The sequence below is a fragment of the Urocampus carinirostris genome, chromosome 19, assembly GCF_059441175.1.
Source record: "Urocampus carinirostris isolate Australia breed hairy pipefish chromosome 19, RoL_Ucar_1.0, whole genome shotgun sequence".
In the NCBI taxonomy this organism is placed as follows: domain Eukaryota; kingdom Metazoa; phylum Chordata; class Actinopteri; order Syngnathiformes; family Syngnathidae; genus Urocampus; species Urocampus carinirostris.
Window position 1 is genome coordinate 9,084,077 of NC_142367.1, and position 16,627 is coordinate 9,100,703.

General features: G+C 41.0%; 1 protein-coding gene and 1 long non-coding RNA gene across 4 annotated transcripts in view; one reads left to right on the forward strand and one right to left on the reverse strand.

Moving 5' to 3' along the window:
• The window catches only part of LOC148347172 (retinoic acid receptor alpha), a 199,957-nt gene that overhangs the window by 136,599 nt on the left and 46,731 nt on the right, over positions 1 to 16,627 (forward strand). The window lies entirely within an intron of this gene.
• Positions 1 to 16,627, reverse strand: part of LOC148347173 (uncharacterized) — a 106,663-nt gene that overhangs the window by 79,765 nt on the left and 10,271 nt on the right. The window contains exon 3 of one of the 2 annotated variants that reach the window (XR_015848183.1): positions 1,823 to 2,740. The exons of the other annotated variant lie outside the window; for it this stretch is intronic. This is a non-coding gene — a long non-coding RNA (uncharacterized LOC148347173). Of the gene's footprint in view, positions 1 to 1,822; positions 2,741 to 16,627 lie in introns of those variants that run through there. 2 annotated transcript variants of the gene reach the window in all.

Sequence of the window (16,627 nt, forward strand, 5' to 3'; positions counted from 1 at the left end):
CGGACCCATGTTCGTGCAGCATCCTGCTGTGTCATGTATCACTGGCCCTCGCTTGTACAAGACAACAGTGCCATCTAGTGGTCAAATATTACACATCGGGGCTCAAGCGAGAAGCCTGAGCGGGTTTGAGGTCAAACTCAAAACGACCCCCAAAAAAAATAATACATTTATCACAGTTACTGGGGACCACTTTTTAATGTAACGAGCCGCTAAAGCTACTAGCTGTTGCCATGCTGTGCCGTTCGACACACCCACCCAACACACACACACCCAACAGACACACAGTCAGCCTCTGCTGTGTGCCATCTGCTCAAAACCCTTTACACAATACGATGATATCAATGACAAGAAAATGCAATTCAATTCAAAATCCGCAGAGCAGAGAACCAGTGATAACCAAAGTAGGGAGCTAGGGCCTTAGTAATTCTATATGACCAAAAATATGGTGATCATTAGACCAACGATTGGGATTTGTCTCACACCTAAGCCCCAAAAAATAGAAAAGATAAAACATTTTGTCAACTAGGTCTTAGCAAATGCATCATAACTACAAATATGATATAAACCAATAAACCGTCATTCTCATCAAGGGACAGTGTGTATTATTTGACACTAAATCTCGCAGTTCATGTAGTGCAATTGAAAATGAATGATACAAAGCACAAGGATGAACCCAAACTACAGAGCGTCAAAGTGACCGAAACGCATTTGTCTTATGTTTATTCCCAGCCTTTCAAAAGATTTTCAATTTTGAGGGTACCTGTAGCAGCAAGATGGTGGACAGTCATGTCTGAACCCTCTAGGTGAGCCTCATGTTATGTAAAATAAATACAAATTTCCCGGCCTATTTTTAAAAAACGCTTTCATTATAATCCATGAATGATTCGTGAATGATTGTTTTTACCACAAGAAGGTGCTAAATAATACACTGCCTCTTTTAGGTTCATAGTAACTGCATAGCGACTACATAATAAAAGTGACCTAACCTACCAAGAGCAACAATGAAGCTACATAACATCTGCATAGCAACTTTATTTCATTGTTTTAAAGTGCTGCATAAAAGAAGAGTGGCTAGACAAACTAAGAATGCCAAATTATATTTTGAGGGAAATGGGAGCTGGATAGCAACTAATATAACCATGTAGATTGTAACTGCATATAAATTACAAAATTAAAGTGACCAGATCTACTAAGGGTGGCCTATACATCATCATTACAATGGACAACAACAATAGCATATAACAGCATCATCTGCATAGTAACTGCATTGCAACTACGGAATAAGAGGGATCAGACAAACAGCGAATAATAACGGTTTGAAGGATACATGTTGACTATTATCATGCACATGGTAACTGTATATCAACTACAAAATACAAAGGACCAGACAAATTAATTATCTTCAGGGAATTAGCATGTATATATGAATTAATCACTTTGAACCACATCGTAACTTACAGTAACTACAATATAATAGTAACTCTACAGGCACTACAAAATAAAAGTGGCCCTACATATTTTATTTGTGTGCTGAAAAATGTTGTAGCATTTTTCTTAAAAAAAACAAAAAAACAGATTATTCCTTGTGGGGAAAAAAAAAATCACCCTTCAACTTATATTGTCCCTTCAAATTTGGTTAAATTACACATTAACAGGTATTTTATTTTTGCAGGTGTTTTTCCTTGTATATATTTAATTGTGGTGGTTATACCGGGTTCGTATTTAACGATTTTTGCAAGGTTTGTAGTACTTTTCCTAATTTTCCATGAAAAAAGTGTGCAAAAATATGTATTCACCTTTGTTAAATCGAAAAGTGTTGTAATCATGCCCGTGTACCGATTCCAATGTTGTGTCGAATAGTGAGTTCTCTCATGTATTACTATGTCGAAAAAAAATACAACTTTTATCAGGTGGAGAATTCTGTCAAGCGTAGTTTTGTATGTGTACCAATTTTCATATTACCACAAGTACAGGTTTTTCTTGTGTATTTGTGAAGAAAATATTAAGTCAAGAAATTTGTGCCATTTCCTGCCCACTGTGTACGACAGTGACAACTATGTCCACGACAATGGGTTAGCATCCTGTTTGAAAACAGTCCGAGCTTAGCGCGCTAGAAATACGAAAGCCCTGCCACTTATATTGCTGTTTGGGTAGAAAATGGATGAGCTGGCTAGCCAACACTTTTGAAAGAGCACATGGGATTACTTTAACCTTAATCTTGATTTGTGCAACAAGGCAAAACTTTGATTAGCGAGCATACCCACTTCCAAGGTAGACAAGATAACATTCTGTTTAATAATATCATCGACGTGATTTTGGTTCATTATCGTCATTCCTCGTCTGAATTTCTTCCTAGAGGGAGACGAAGACCTCCAAAATGTCAGGACCATAGATATGACGTAAAACCTGGCTTAATGACATGAATCGATTCTGATCACAAAGTGAAATTGCCATATAACTTGGGGGTAGAAACATATCCTAATGAGCTCCAGGTACCCCAGAGAAAAGCATTGAAATAACAGAATATAAATCATATCCTAACAGTCAATTGGTTACAGCCATGCAACTTGGCGAGGGTAGCCATTTCTATTCCTTCTTTACATTTCTTGATCATTGCAAAGCTTAGTTTCACTGGTTATCGTGTTTTTTTTCTTCTCCTTTTATCATCACAGCAAGCTTAGGACCCTCCTTCAGTTTTCTGTGCCGCTCATCCTCACTAGGGTTGCAGAGAACTTTGGACCTATAGCAAAAAAATACAGCACAGAATGGAGGTTTCCTAGGGTCGTGTTATTTTTTAAGCGATCACCATGTTGGATCACAAGTACAAAAAAAGACTACCATTCAATCCACGCAGTGCATAAATTTAGACAGGGTTTCAAAGACCAGATACGAGGAAAAATTGAGCAGAATTTATAACATTTTGCTTTAATCGTAGGAATCAATTCATTAATCATAATCTTCGATTAGTCAAAGCAATGCAACTTATTGGTGGTTCTTTTTTAAACATTTTGATCATCATAAGCTTGGTTTACATTGTTGTTTTTGCTCCTCCCTGCGGCATCATTTGCATGTTGCGGGACCTATAGCGAATAAATACAGTACAGAAAATACAGTATGGCATCGCCTACTCACTAAACTAGCTTGCAAGATTGCAAACGGAACAAAGAGATCGTGGGAGGCGGGTTCAGCCAATAGTGTAACAGCATTTTTATGATGCTATGACAAAAACCAATAGCAGTCAAGCAGTCAAGCTTTTGGTTTTAGCCAATAGCTGACTCGTACACACGACCATACATTTTTTGGGCACCTGAAATAATTTTTTGTTAACATTGTATGGTGGAGTTTTCAAATGCTATAAAGAAGGGCCCAAAAACATTCTATTCCACTCTGTAAACGTAAGACAGGGACGCCGTATACCATGGCTCTACTGTAGAATGAACCCTTGCTATATTGCAGTTCCTTCTTCACTGTTTCGCTACTTTTATTGTGTTCTGCATTCTGATTGACAAATCAGTCCTGCTTCTGCTCTACCTGTGCATAAATAACGTTGCCGCTCAACATGTACTCATGTGTAACAGCTTGCCAAACTGATGTTGCATATGGGCAAATTCTCTTGTAATTTGAAGTTTCTTTAAATCCCAAAACATTTCATTATATGATAGTCACAGGAACATGGTTTCTACTTCACAGGTAGTTTTTGGAACATAAACCAGGGTTCACTGTATTCTGCTTTGTTAAACCATGTAAACACGCACATAAAACAGCACACTCTCATTTTGGTTACAATCGCTCAATTTCAGCCTTGCCACACTTCCTGGGGGTTGGACTCTTACCTGGGGTCATTCTAGTGTACAGGCATGAAAACAAAGTACTGCATTAAGAATTCAAGCATGCAGAGAGGATCTATGACAACAAAAAGAAAGCTGAGCCAATAAATAATGCAGACACGTACTGCACTCGAAGTGTCCTCTCTAGTATCCAGCGTTTATCTTTTGGGCTAAACACGAAAAGATAGCTTAGTATCATAAACTGACTACCCCCCCCTCCCCGAGTCTCCGGTGTCCCGTCTTAAGCTACACGTGTTACAAGCTGTGGAGCTCCAGGCGACCTCTCGGTTTACACAATACTCGTATGTGGCCGGAAACCTGATCGTGGACTTTAGAGCTTCAAATCCATCACGCTAGTCTCTCCTGCGTTTTGGCAGCCCATTTCATTTGGGTCCCAGGTGGGTTTTTAGGAGTCGAATGTCGGAGTGGGGGCGACGAGTTTTCCAGACGCCCAAGTGATGAATATGAAATGATTGGTCGCCCTGCTCCCTTTGCCCCTTTTCAATCTCGTCTGATTGAGTGAACTGGGTTCGGGTCAATCTAGTATGCCAGGGCCAAACAAATGTAGATACAAAGTATGTAGAGTGAGTCCTGGGTTATCGGCGAGGATTGTGTTTAGCCGTTTTTCGTACGTGTCATTGACGTGCAGTCAGGGGAGGGAGGTAAGCCTGTGCCTCGTGGAAATATAGCATGACAAATGTATTAAATTGTTATATTAATTCAGTGCTGAAGTTCTCATTTCACAACACAATTTTTGTGATTTCCTTCACAAAATGGCTAAATTTCCACAGGATGTCATGAATAGGATTAGTATTCAACTTGTTGCTGTGCTGAGCAGATGCAGAGTAAATTATGTAATTCTCCCCCCTCATGGCAGTGAGCGACATTGTGACCAGAATTGTGAGTTAGCACACACCTGAGCCACAAAATATAGAATTAGTGATGCTATTATCAAGCTAAAAGTAAGTCATGCCATTCAGTCATTTTTATTCCATCATAGGGAAGCTATTTATAGATGCCTTTATTCAAAACAAATAGTATACGATAAACTTCATTTAGTTAGGGTAAGACAGTTTTTTTTCTATGCTACAGTTTATATATTGTTTTTTTGCTCTGCCAATCAAAATGTAAGTTTACAAAACTGACTTTGCCTTACCAGGCACCAACCTCACCGCGCGTCAGGATATAGAAATTAATGTACCGTATTTTCCGCACTATAGGGCGTACCGGGTTATAGGGCGCACCCCCAAAAAATAGTTTTTGGTCCTATATCTTCCATAGATAAGGCGCACCGGATTATAAGGCGCTACAATGGGAACGTCGACAAAACAGTCAGATGATTCAGTCAAACTGATTACCCCCTTAACATTCCCAAAGCTTGCAAAGAAGCAAATACGTGTCGTAGACACGTGCGGATGCGGTGTCCGTACGATGTCACTTAAATGCGTCATTTCAAATATCATTCGGAAGGTTGAAGTCTTGGGATTAAAGAAATGCCAAACATTTCTGTTTTTCCATTTTCTTTTTCGCTCACAACTTTACTGCGCATATGACAATAAACACTTGGAATTGAGTTTAATTCACTCAACTCATCACAGCAACATCAAGATCGTTCTAAAACAAGATACCGGGAAAATATAAAGCCGCATAACTCACCTAAGTTCTCACGTTCAATAATGATACGCAATCATGGTCTTCTTACAACCGTGAGTTAAGTAAATCAAGGAGAGTAGAATATTTACAAATACAGACTAATGAAACATGTTTCTTTATGGCGTACTGTAGCAAGCTTGCTATGCCCTTGCTAAACTCGGCCGATTGAAGGGTTTGTTTTGGGCATCTAGCCAATCCGAGGCTCCGAATAACTTCAGCCAATAGTGATCGATTCAAATGATGATTGACACATTGGTTAGCCAATGAAACGCCGGTATATAAATCCCAGCATACACCGCGGACTTGCTACGCCATTTGCTAAACTCGGCCGATTGAAGGGTTTGTTTTGGGCATCTAGCCAATCCGAGGCTCCGAATAACTTCAGCCAATAGTGATCGATTCAAATGATGATTGACACATTGGTTAGCCAATGAAACGCCGGTATATAAATCCCAGCATACACCGCGGACTACTCCACGTTCGGGGTAAAATCAAGTCGGCGGCCGTTGAGTAAGTTGCGAGACCTTGCGAATTCAATATTGAGCCATATATAAGACGCACTGTGTTATAAGGCGCATGGTCAGCTTTTGAAAAAAATTAAGACTTTTAGGTGCGCCTTATAGTGCGGAAAATACGGTACTATGCAGATCAGTCTAGTAGCAAAACTGTGTAAAGTCAACCAACCGCCTTGTAGCGAAGGTTCACTGTATAACCAGCCTTAAATTGAAAGTTCTGGACTTGTGAATCTTTTACATTTCAATGATATTGATAAGCAATTTTGGTACTCTTACAAAACCGGAGCTTGTACCAACTAGTTGTGTTTTCATAAACAGGTTCATTTTTCTGGTCAATCGCGCTCAGTCATCTTTATTTTACAAAGAAGCCTGGTTCAGGGGGACGGTTTACATTCTGACGAAAAGTCGTGAATGGGCAAAAAATCCGTCAAGTAGAAACCTTAATTTTCTTTTTTTTGACAGCTACCACACAGTGAAATGCTTTCGTAGACCTGATGGCCCTTAGTGAAATGGCGCGTACCTGTTTCATGTAAGTGTGCATATTACACAGCAACGTATTGACAATGAGCAGAGACTTTATGGTATAGTTTTCTACATTCTGATTGGCTAATCAGGCAACTAGCGTGAATGTGAGAAGTGAGTTAGAGCGAATGTTCACTGTATTGCCTGCTTGTAAACGTCGCGGCTGCCGGAAAGTCCGTCACAACAGTTTTAATTCCCGTCTCTGGTCATCAAGTCTAAATTGAATCTTTGCAATGGACTCTAATGTCTCCATTTAGTTTCTGGGAAGCCTGTAGTCTTGCGATAGAGCTGGATTATTGTGTCTGGGCTGTCAGCGCCTTTCTGTCCAGAGAAAACACGAAAGCGCTCTGGCAGCGGGAGTTGAGGGGGTCCACTTAAGCCGTGGGAGGCCTGGCATTTTCAAACGATAATATCGACACGTATTTTTAGCAGGGGGCTGTGAGTAAAAAGTAGAGCGTGGTTCATGAGGTTCTGTTTGTAAAGTGCCTCTCTGGGCCACCTCTAAATGTTTGTGAGACCTGTAAACCCACGTCGATTTCCCCAAGCAAATTATCCCTTTGTTTTAGCAAGTATGTATATAATAATCTTTTCCGTTTTAGTTCTTTATCCTTTATATGCTGCACTGGATCCATAGATTGGCCGCATATTTGCACAACAGCTTGGTTTAGGAATTAGCTTTGTATAATTTAGAAAATATCTTATATTCCTCAGTCTTTTTTTTTTTATAATTTCAAGATTAGACCAAAAGTCCTGTGTGATTGCTGCCATATTTGTCAACAATCATGACCTAGTTTTCCGGAAATTAGACCCGTGGCTTTTCATGGAGTTCCATCTGTAACAGGCAGGTTTTGGACCACCTAGAAATGTTGCTTAAGACATGATTGAGTCAATGTTTTAACAAGTATGTGCCTTTTTCAGGTATTATTAGACATTGCAAATCATATCTAATCAGTCTAGTTTGGCTTGCTACAGCTTATGAGACGCTGTACACCGTACCAGATAAATAAATTGTCCATCTCATCGTAAAAGTCACATGGTTCGGAACTTAGAATGTATTTTCCAAAAGATGCTATCTTTCCATTACACTAAAAACACTTGTGATTGCTGCAGTATTTCCAACATTTGTGGCCCAGTTTTCACAGGAAACCTTTCATCACCTTTTGTCTTTTGAAAATTAAGCCCAAGACTATTCGAAACGTTCTATTTGTAACAGGCGTTTTTTTAACCACCTGTCAATCATTAGGGTTTGAGTTTTTTAGGACACTGTCAGATAACCCTAGCAAATTATATTACCGTATTTTCCGCACTATAAGGCGCACCTAAAAGTCTTAATTTTTTTTCAAAAGCTGACCATGCGCCTTATAATACAGTGCGCCTTATATATGGCTCAATATTAAATTCACAAGGTCTCGCAACTTACGCCGACTCGATTTTCCCACAAACGTGGAGTAGTCCGCGGTGTATGCTGGGATTTATATACCGGCGTTTCATTGGCTAACCAATGTGTCAATCATCATTTGAATCGATCACTATTGGCTGAAGTTATTCGGAGCCTTGGATACGCTAGAGGGCCAAAACAAACCCTGCAATTGGCCGAAAAAGATGACTGAATAGCAAGCTTGCTAAACTCCGCCATAAAGAAACATGTTTCATTAGTCTGTATTTGTAAATATTTTACTCTCCTGGATTTACTACACTCACGGTTGTAAGAAGACCATGATTGCTTATCATTATTGAACGTGAGAACTTAGGTGAGTTATGCGGCTTTATATTTTCCTGGTATCTTGTTTTAGAACGATCTTGATGTTGCTGTGATGAGTTGAGTGAATTAAACTCAATTCCAAGTGTTTATTGTCATATGCACATTAAAGTTGCGAGCGAAAAATAAAATAGAAACTAAGGAATGGTTGGCATTTCTTGAATTCCAAGACTTTAACCTTCCGAATGATATTTGAAATGACGCATTTAAGTGACATCGTACGGACACCGCATCCGCACGTGTCTACGACACGTATTTGCTTCTTTGCAAGCTTTGGGAATGTTAAGAGGGTAATCAGTTTGACTGAATCATCTGACTGTTTTGTCGACGTTCCCATTGTAGCGCCTTATAATCCGGTGCGCCTTATCTATGGTAGATATAGGACCAAAAACTATTTTTGGGGGGTGCGCCCTATAACCCGGTGCGCCCTATTGTGCGGAAAGTACGGTACTTTGTTTTAGCAGGTATTTGCCTGATAAACCTTTCATTTTTGTTCTTTACACTTTATATGTTCTATGAGTCCACAAATTGGCTGCATTGTTTTATAAACCTAAAAACGTGGCATCTTGTAATCTGGAAAATATGTTACCAGTCTTATATTTTTTTTAAATAACAGATTAGACAAAAATCCCCCATGATCACTGCTGTATTTCTGGGATTCTGTTGTTGCGCATCTTTAACTGGAAACCCCTCATCATCCTGGCATTCCATTTGATCGGGCATGTCCTGGGCCACCTATCAGTTGTTCAGGTTAGAGTTGGTGTTCCATTTTTTAGCAAAATTATATTTTTGTTTTGGCAGGTAGTTTGTATGGTAAACTATTCAAGTTTGTTCGCAATGCTGGATATATTTTATACCGCTCACCAGATCCATAAGTTGGCCACATCGTTATTTAAGTCGCATGACTCCAATGTTAGCATCTTACAGTCCAGAATATGTGGTATATCCCTCCATCTTACCCATATTTATTTTCTATAATATCAAGAATAGGCCCCAAATCCCTGTGATCGCTCCTGTATTTTGAAGATTTATTCGTAGCTCCATTTTCCTGGGAAACCCCTCATCCCCTTTCGCCTTCTGGAAATGAGGCCACGCGGCTGGTTAAAGAGGGCAGTCATTTATATCACGTACTATGCGTGCCGTGCGCATGGCGGCCCAAATGCGCTCCGTCTGGCTTCGGCAGCCAACTCACTCCTCTCGTGTGAATTATAAATCGGGCAAAACGTGGCTGTTATAAGCTCTGAGTACATGCCACGGTAGGCCGCCTTTATCAGGCCACCCCCTTGCCTTAAACCTACAGCTTTAATCCTGGCATGGGAACCTCTGTGGCTCGACTTTAAAGGGTGAAATGATGGAGAAACTCTTGGCGTACAACCTGCTGCGATGGGTAGAGTATGCCAACTTTACTGGGCTACCCCTGGTCATTTCTGCCTGTGAAATCTTCTAGGACTCAAATACCAGTAAGGGAATCTCTATGGGCCAATATTAAATAGTGGATGGACAGAGAAACTCCTGGTTTAAACCCTGCTGGGATGCATAACATGGCAGTTATAAACAAGCACATGCAACGGTATGCCACCTTATTTTTTATTTATGCCCTTAAAATCTTTCGGCAGCCTTCTACAACCGTAATCAGGGCAAGACGTGTTAGAAATCTCTCTGAGCCGACTTTAAAGGGTGGAAAGACAAAGTAACTCCCAGCCTAAAGCCTGCCGGGACGCACCCAAGGCTTGATGCATCCCAGGCGACTTGCTCCGGTGCTCTTTCAGTGGGAATCGCCATCACAGACTCGGGTCGACCCGGACTATTTGATCTGGTTGCGGAAGCCGGTGAGCTACTTGGCAGGCAGTGAGAGAGGCTCTTGACGGAGTCTGCTTCAGTAGAGAGGCTTAATAAGTGTATTAACATCAGTGGCTCCCTGAGGACTGGTGCTTGGAGTGGGGATAGGATACGAAGGTGGGGGGGAGCACTTCAAATGGACTCCCTCACTCTTCTGCTCGCAGTTAAAGGCGCATTCTCTTGCATAGTCATGAGCAGCGAGTGTTTGCAGATGTAGCAAATACCGCCCAAGGTCTGACCTCACCTGCGTGTGTCCCTATTCATGACAGTCCTCTTTGTCCCCTGAATTATATAGTGCCAACCTCTGAATAAATGATGGGCCTCACTTAGCTTAATGGACGGAGTTAACTGGGAAAGAGGTTGGCTGGCGAAGTGGGTCACAATAAACCCCGCTTCTCTCAAGATTGAAATGAGGCCTGGACGGGAGGTGGGACAGTCCACAGAGGCCAGCAGAGGTTAACTGGACCCTTGAGGGAGGGAAACCAAGGAGAATCTATGCAGGGCTCACCCAAGTACAGAGTTAATTTTTTTGACGAATATGGCCCAGGTTTAAAGGACAGTCCACAGAGGCCACCAGGGGTCAACTGTACTTTTGAGAGCTGGGGATGAGGGAGGATCCAAGCACGGCTCACCAGTTCAGCATTTTGAAGTTTGACACCTGGGACTCTAGGACGGTCTACAGAGGCCATTAAGGGTTAATTGGTCCCTTAAGGGAGGGAGACTTCGAAGAATCCAAACATGGCTAACGTGAAAACCGGGTTCTAATTTAATGAATATTTTCAAATAGAGTCTTTATGAGTTTTTCAAAAAGTGCCATTTGCATCCTTTTGAAGAAAAATGTCTACTTAGACTGAAGCTTAATTGTACCCAGCGAACTGAGAGCTCAAGTGAAAATGTAGAATGTCTCTGCAAACATTGAAACCATTAATGGCTATGACAAAAAAAAAGACCTTTGCAGGTTATTAATAGAAGATGAAGGAACAGGATTGTCGAAATGCAAAGATCGTAGTTTGTATTTTAGTCAGCACTGTATATCTGTGATTCAAAAATAACAGAAGGGCAATGTTAATTATATATGCAGTGCTACCAAATACTACGAATCTCCTGTCCTTTACTATGCCAGTTTATAGCAAATTACAAAACCTGTTTTCAAAGATCGTTTTGGAACGCTCATTTTAGTATTGGAAAGGTCGATTCTTCCTTGGTTATGTATTGTGCATTAGTCAATCTTCTGGACACTAAAAGCAAAATCTGAAAATTATTTGCATCCCTTCTGAACAATTATTTCTATTGTTTGGCAGCTCTGTATGTGTTTTGGTTTACATGGCACCATACTTTAATTTTTATCACTGTTTAATGAAATATTCTAGAAAATATGCCCGTCTTATCGTCAGGAATTTGCTCTAAACTGACATAGCTTGAGGTACTCAGATTTCATCTGTTTCTACTAAGCAGAAAAATCTTTGGTTGGTCATGTCCTAGATTCAAATCCACATTTGAAGATTAAAATACAGAGACTAGACAAAGAGGCTTTAATACTTAGCAAAAGCAAACCACAGTGTGGTTATCTTAGCTTTTCCATAGTTCTGATTTGATGAATAAAACTTTGAGCTGAAAAAGTAGACATAAAATTTGGTGCCTGACTAGAAACCTGAAGGCTTTAAAATGATATGATAGCATAGCTTAGCTTCTGTGTGCTAAATCTAACTTCAAAATAATTCACCGATGTGAGTTATGAAGGAGAAGTAAGGAGGAGTCGGTCAGTAAAGCTGCCTCGTTTACGACTGACCATATATCTTCTCACGAGCTGCAACCGCGACTTTAAATCACACTTAGCCCGGCAAATGCGACCGGTCGACTTCCCGCGGAGGCCGCAGAGAAAACCCGGTGGCTAGCGTATCAGCGCTAACGTCTCAAATGATCAAATGTCTCTCTGCAGGCGCCACAGAAAGGTCAGGGATCCACAGCGGAAATTACCGTCTGCACAACCACAGACAACACACGCAAGGACGGCTTAACTTCTCCTTCATTAAATTGCCGAACATCCCACAGTGCTCTCTTGATGACTCCGTTAAACCGGCACGACCCCCGAGCGATAGCGTTCCGGGCTAACTCGGATGCTAAGTCCCATTGCCTGAATTAGCGGTGACTGTTTGGACAAATGTGTCTGGTTTTTCTTTTCGAGCTATGGCCAAATTTCCCACTAAGGAGGCCCCAGACGCCGCAAGTCAGACGACAAAGTCAACAGAGCCACATCGGTCATCGTTAGTGTGGTTAGCTAGCCGCCGGCGTAGGTATCGAGCAGATCTGGATACCATTTGAGATATGTTTTAGAGCCTGTTGGTTGATGAAGAGACTCAACAAAAACCACAAGAATTAAATGGGGGGAAAATGTATTACCTGGGACACTATGTAAAAATTTGTAGTACAGCACCACGCCTTCAAGTGGCACCTCAATGCTGTCATGCTTCTGTAACTTTTTGCCTACTTCTCTAAGAATTAATTATCAGAAATAACATACTTGCTGATATCCGTCCCAACAAGAATGAAATATGGGATGAGGTGGTCACATTGAAGCTAAGCTAGCATTAGCGGCATAGACAAGAACATGTTGGCTGATAGGTTTGTAGCATGATGACATATCTGAATGGTATTCAAATTCTTTAGAGTTGCCTGTTTATAAGTACTAAAAGAAATGCGAAATCGGTTGCCAATTGTGCGCTACTCTTCTATCCTGGCTTGTTTGCTAGTCGATTGTTAGCATGGCTAATACTTGTGGATGTCTGGCCCAAATACAAGAAACAAAATTTTCTACTATTGATTGGTTCTTTTACAATTGTCCTTTTTTATGATTAATCTGATTGGTTTGCTCCACAAGAGCATAGTTGTGATCACAGTAATGGTAAGTTAGCATTAGCTCCGTAAACCAGCCAATGTTAGCAGGTTTGCAGCATGATTACAAAGCTAAATGGTATTTTTCAATCCTTGAATCTTTGAGGCACTGAAAGAAATGATGGCTATTTTCCCCACCTGTTTTCTTTAGTTTAATAGTCTGTCATTAGCATGGTTTGTAGTACTAAAATTCATTTTTTATTTAATTACCAAAATAAGTGATTGTTAATAGTTTGGCACTACTGTATGCTTGCCTTTGTGTTCTTGTCAGTTAGTTGTAGCATGATTACAGAGCTAAGTGTTTTTTTAATCTTTTATACTTTGAAGAACCGAAAGCGTCTGCTAATCGCGCGCCACTCGTGTATCCTTGCTTTTGTTCGCCAGTCTGTCATTAGCATGATAATTTATCTATTCCTATGAATATGCATTCTGTGACAGTTTTTTGTGTAATCTACAAAGTGCTCGTTTTGAAGCCGTCCTCAAGACCATTTTTTAATTGTATGCAATAAAATGAGTTTATTTTATCCGGCACGTGCGCGTCGACATACCGAACGCCCTGTTCTTAACGGCGTGCGATTCCCTCCGGCGTCTCATGGCACTCTGACAAGATAATAGCACGTTAGCCTGCGTCGTCCGCGTTCAACTTGACACTCGCCACTTTGGAGCTAATTTATGAAGACGAAGGTTATCGGCAAATCTTTGAAAGAATGCGTCAGGCCTGTTGGGGCCCGCTGACAAGCGGTTGGTGGCAACCCCAAACACCCCCCGCACCCCCGGGATGATTAAGGTTGGCCGTCGGGAGTCACGCAACCGCTGCCCCCCCGACCTTTCCCTGGTTTCCACTGTCATGCCTCCGCTCTGAAGTGGAGAAGATCAAACCATGGTCATCTATTCCTCTTGCGATGCACTATTGTGTTATCCGGGGGGTCGGTAGAGGGAGAACAGAGTCCTTTAACATTACAAAGGCTGTCCTTGGTGATCTCTGCCAGTCTCTGATGATTTTTCAGATCCTGGCCTTTGGTGTAAAACCTCCTCATATTTATGACCCCCACCCCCGCCTGCTGAATATGCGCTTAGTAATCGGCAGGAAGGATCTCAATGCCGCCGGTCGCATCGGATTAGTGAGTATCGATGTGCTGATGACCCCTTGAAGTGGCAAGCAAACCCTCGAGATTGAGTGTTCGATTGGGTCTGCGACTCAGCTATTCGTCTGCCGCCCCCTGTCCTCCTCACTCTCTAGGAACAACAGTTCATAAAACTAGGCTTTATTTTTTCAACAAACTGGACATAAAACAACCGAACTAACACGCCACAAGGGCCTGACGAGAATCAGCAAGTGCTTGGCCCTGGAAGGCACCCCTCCAATGTTTTTTTTTTCAAATTCATCCCTCTCCTTACTCTCTAGCAACAATACATTCCATAAGGCACGGGTAAAAAAACGTTATTTTCAAACAATGCATGATATGGGATCAGAAGTGATATCACCAAACTAGCAAGCCACAAGGGTTCGGTGAGAGTCTTACCCAAAACTCCCTTGTTTTTTCCCCAGCGTCCCTTTATTACCCTCTAGCAACGATACAGTCCATAAAACCTGGGAAGAAAATTTGGATGTTTACACAAACATTCCTGAAAAGTGATCCAAAGTGCTACTACTGAACGAGCGACTCACGAATGCCCAACAAGACCCTATTCCGAGCCCCCACTGTTTTTTCCCCCATCAGCCCTCTTGCTCTCTAACAATACACTTCATAAAAGCTGGGAAATCCGGGCATTTTACATGACAATATTTGATACAACCTTACTAGCAGGACCCGGTGAGACCCAGTGGAGTTGTTGCCAAAACTCCCATCGTTTTCCTCCACATTACTCTCGAGCAACAATACAGACCATAAAACTTGGGGGGTGGGGGGAATGGCATTTACACTGGTATTTTTATGAAATGGGACTACAAGTGATACAACCAAACTAGCGAGCTACGAAGGGCTGATGAGATTGGCACATTTGTGATGCTAAAGATGCAAAATTTAGCAAATTTTCCACCCTGTTGACCTTTAGATTGCTGTCAATCAAACTTAGTTTCCTTTCTGCACAGTTTTGGCGCCCGTTTTTTGTTGTTCCAGTAGTTTTGACATGTTTGGAATTCCAGAATGACGCAGGTATTTTCTCAGGTGCAATCGACACCTAAAGCAAGTGAAGTGTCTCAAACAATCTGTACTGCTGTTGCCAATATTGTATAATTTCGAGCTATGTTACGCAATATTCGTAAGATCTCAACGTGTCTAGTGGTGCCACTTTATCAAAATAAAACAATGGCTTCATTTGCTAAAATTGAATTTGTTTTTGCATTGCCACCATCAGCTGGATCTGAATCCATTTTTGATGTCTAACCGTAACCAAGAGGTGTTTTTGTCTTTTTTTAACCACAAAGCAAGCCAACAAAGGTAAACATTCAGTCTTTAAATGTAGATGACATATGAAACAGCATTAGGTTTTATCTTATTACACTATTTTTAGTCACAGTACCACCCTGAAAGATATAAAAGCGCAAAAAGGGGAAAATCTCTTTGGTGTAGCTGGTGAATTAGACTTTAAATAGGACAGTAAATACATTGTGAATTTTATGTTGGTATTGATGCGTTTCTGTATTTCAGTGGTTAGCACATTCCCCTAACACATTAAAGGTCCCTTGTTCGACACCAGGTACAAAACATTTGTTGGCCTGAAGAGGGATCAGCACCACCAGGCTGTACTTGCCCAAGACACACCACAGGAAATGGTGCCCCTAAAAACCCTTGACACTAATGGAATTGCTACATCCGTACATTGTGTTCATAGTTTAAATTGTCCATAAAAGATTTTAATCATGGCTCCACAAATTCAACAACAACCGATGATAAAATAAATATCAAAGCCTTTTCCCATGTCATCTACATCCCTAGAACAGTACTCTAGTGGTTAATATCCAATGTTCTCACCGACGCAATCTGGGTTCAATCCAATTTTGTGCAAATGTGTTTTCAGCTGATCAATCATTGTTCAATACTTTTATATAACGCACGTTCAATCTTTGAATTCTCTTTTTGGATTAAAAAAAATGTGTGTTACACATGGACAAATATCGTATACGCAAAAAAGAATGAGGCAACTTTTTTTTGTGTGCGGTCCAGTACTTAAGGACCCGTGGCCCAATATGGGTCTGTAGCCCCGTCGTTGCAGACCACTTATGTATTCAATAGAACTTACTTTACACCAGAGGTCTCAAACTCAATTGAGCTGGGGGCCTCTAAAGCTAGGAGCTGGTGAGGTTGGGCCAAATGTGGTTTTCCACAAAAAGAGCGCTGATGAAAACATTCCGCTGTTCTTAAAGGGACAGTGTTTTATATTTTTTCACTAGATGTTGCTGTAATGTGTCGTACAACCAAAAATAAGTCCGAAGAAGACTTCAAAGTAAGGAGACTGAAAAGCACCCTTTTTCTTCCAGCCTTTCTCAAAGAACGACAAAGGGGAAAATAATAAAACTGGCAATTACAATAAAAGAGGGAAAAGAAAGCATAAAATAAAAATGGAAAAAAGAAAGGACATTAACGAAAAAGGAAAAAAATGCCATTCTCCCTTCTTTT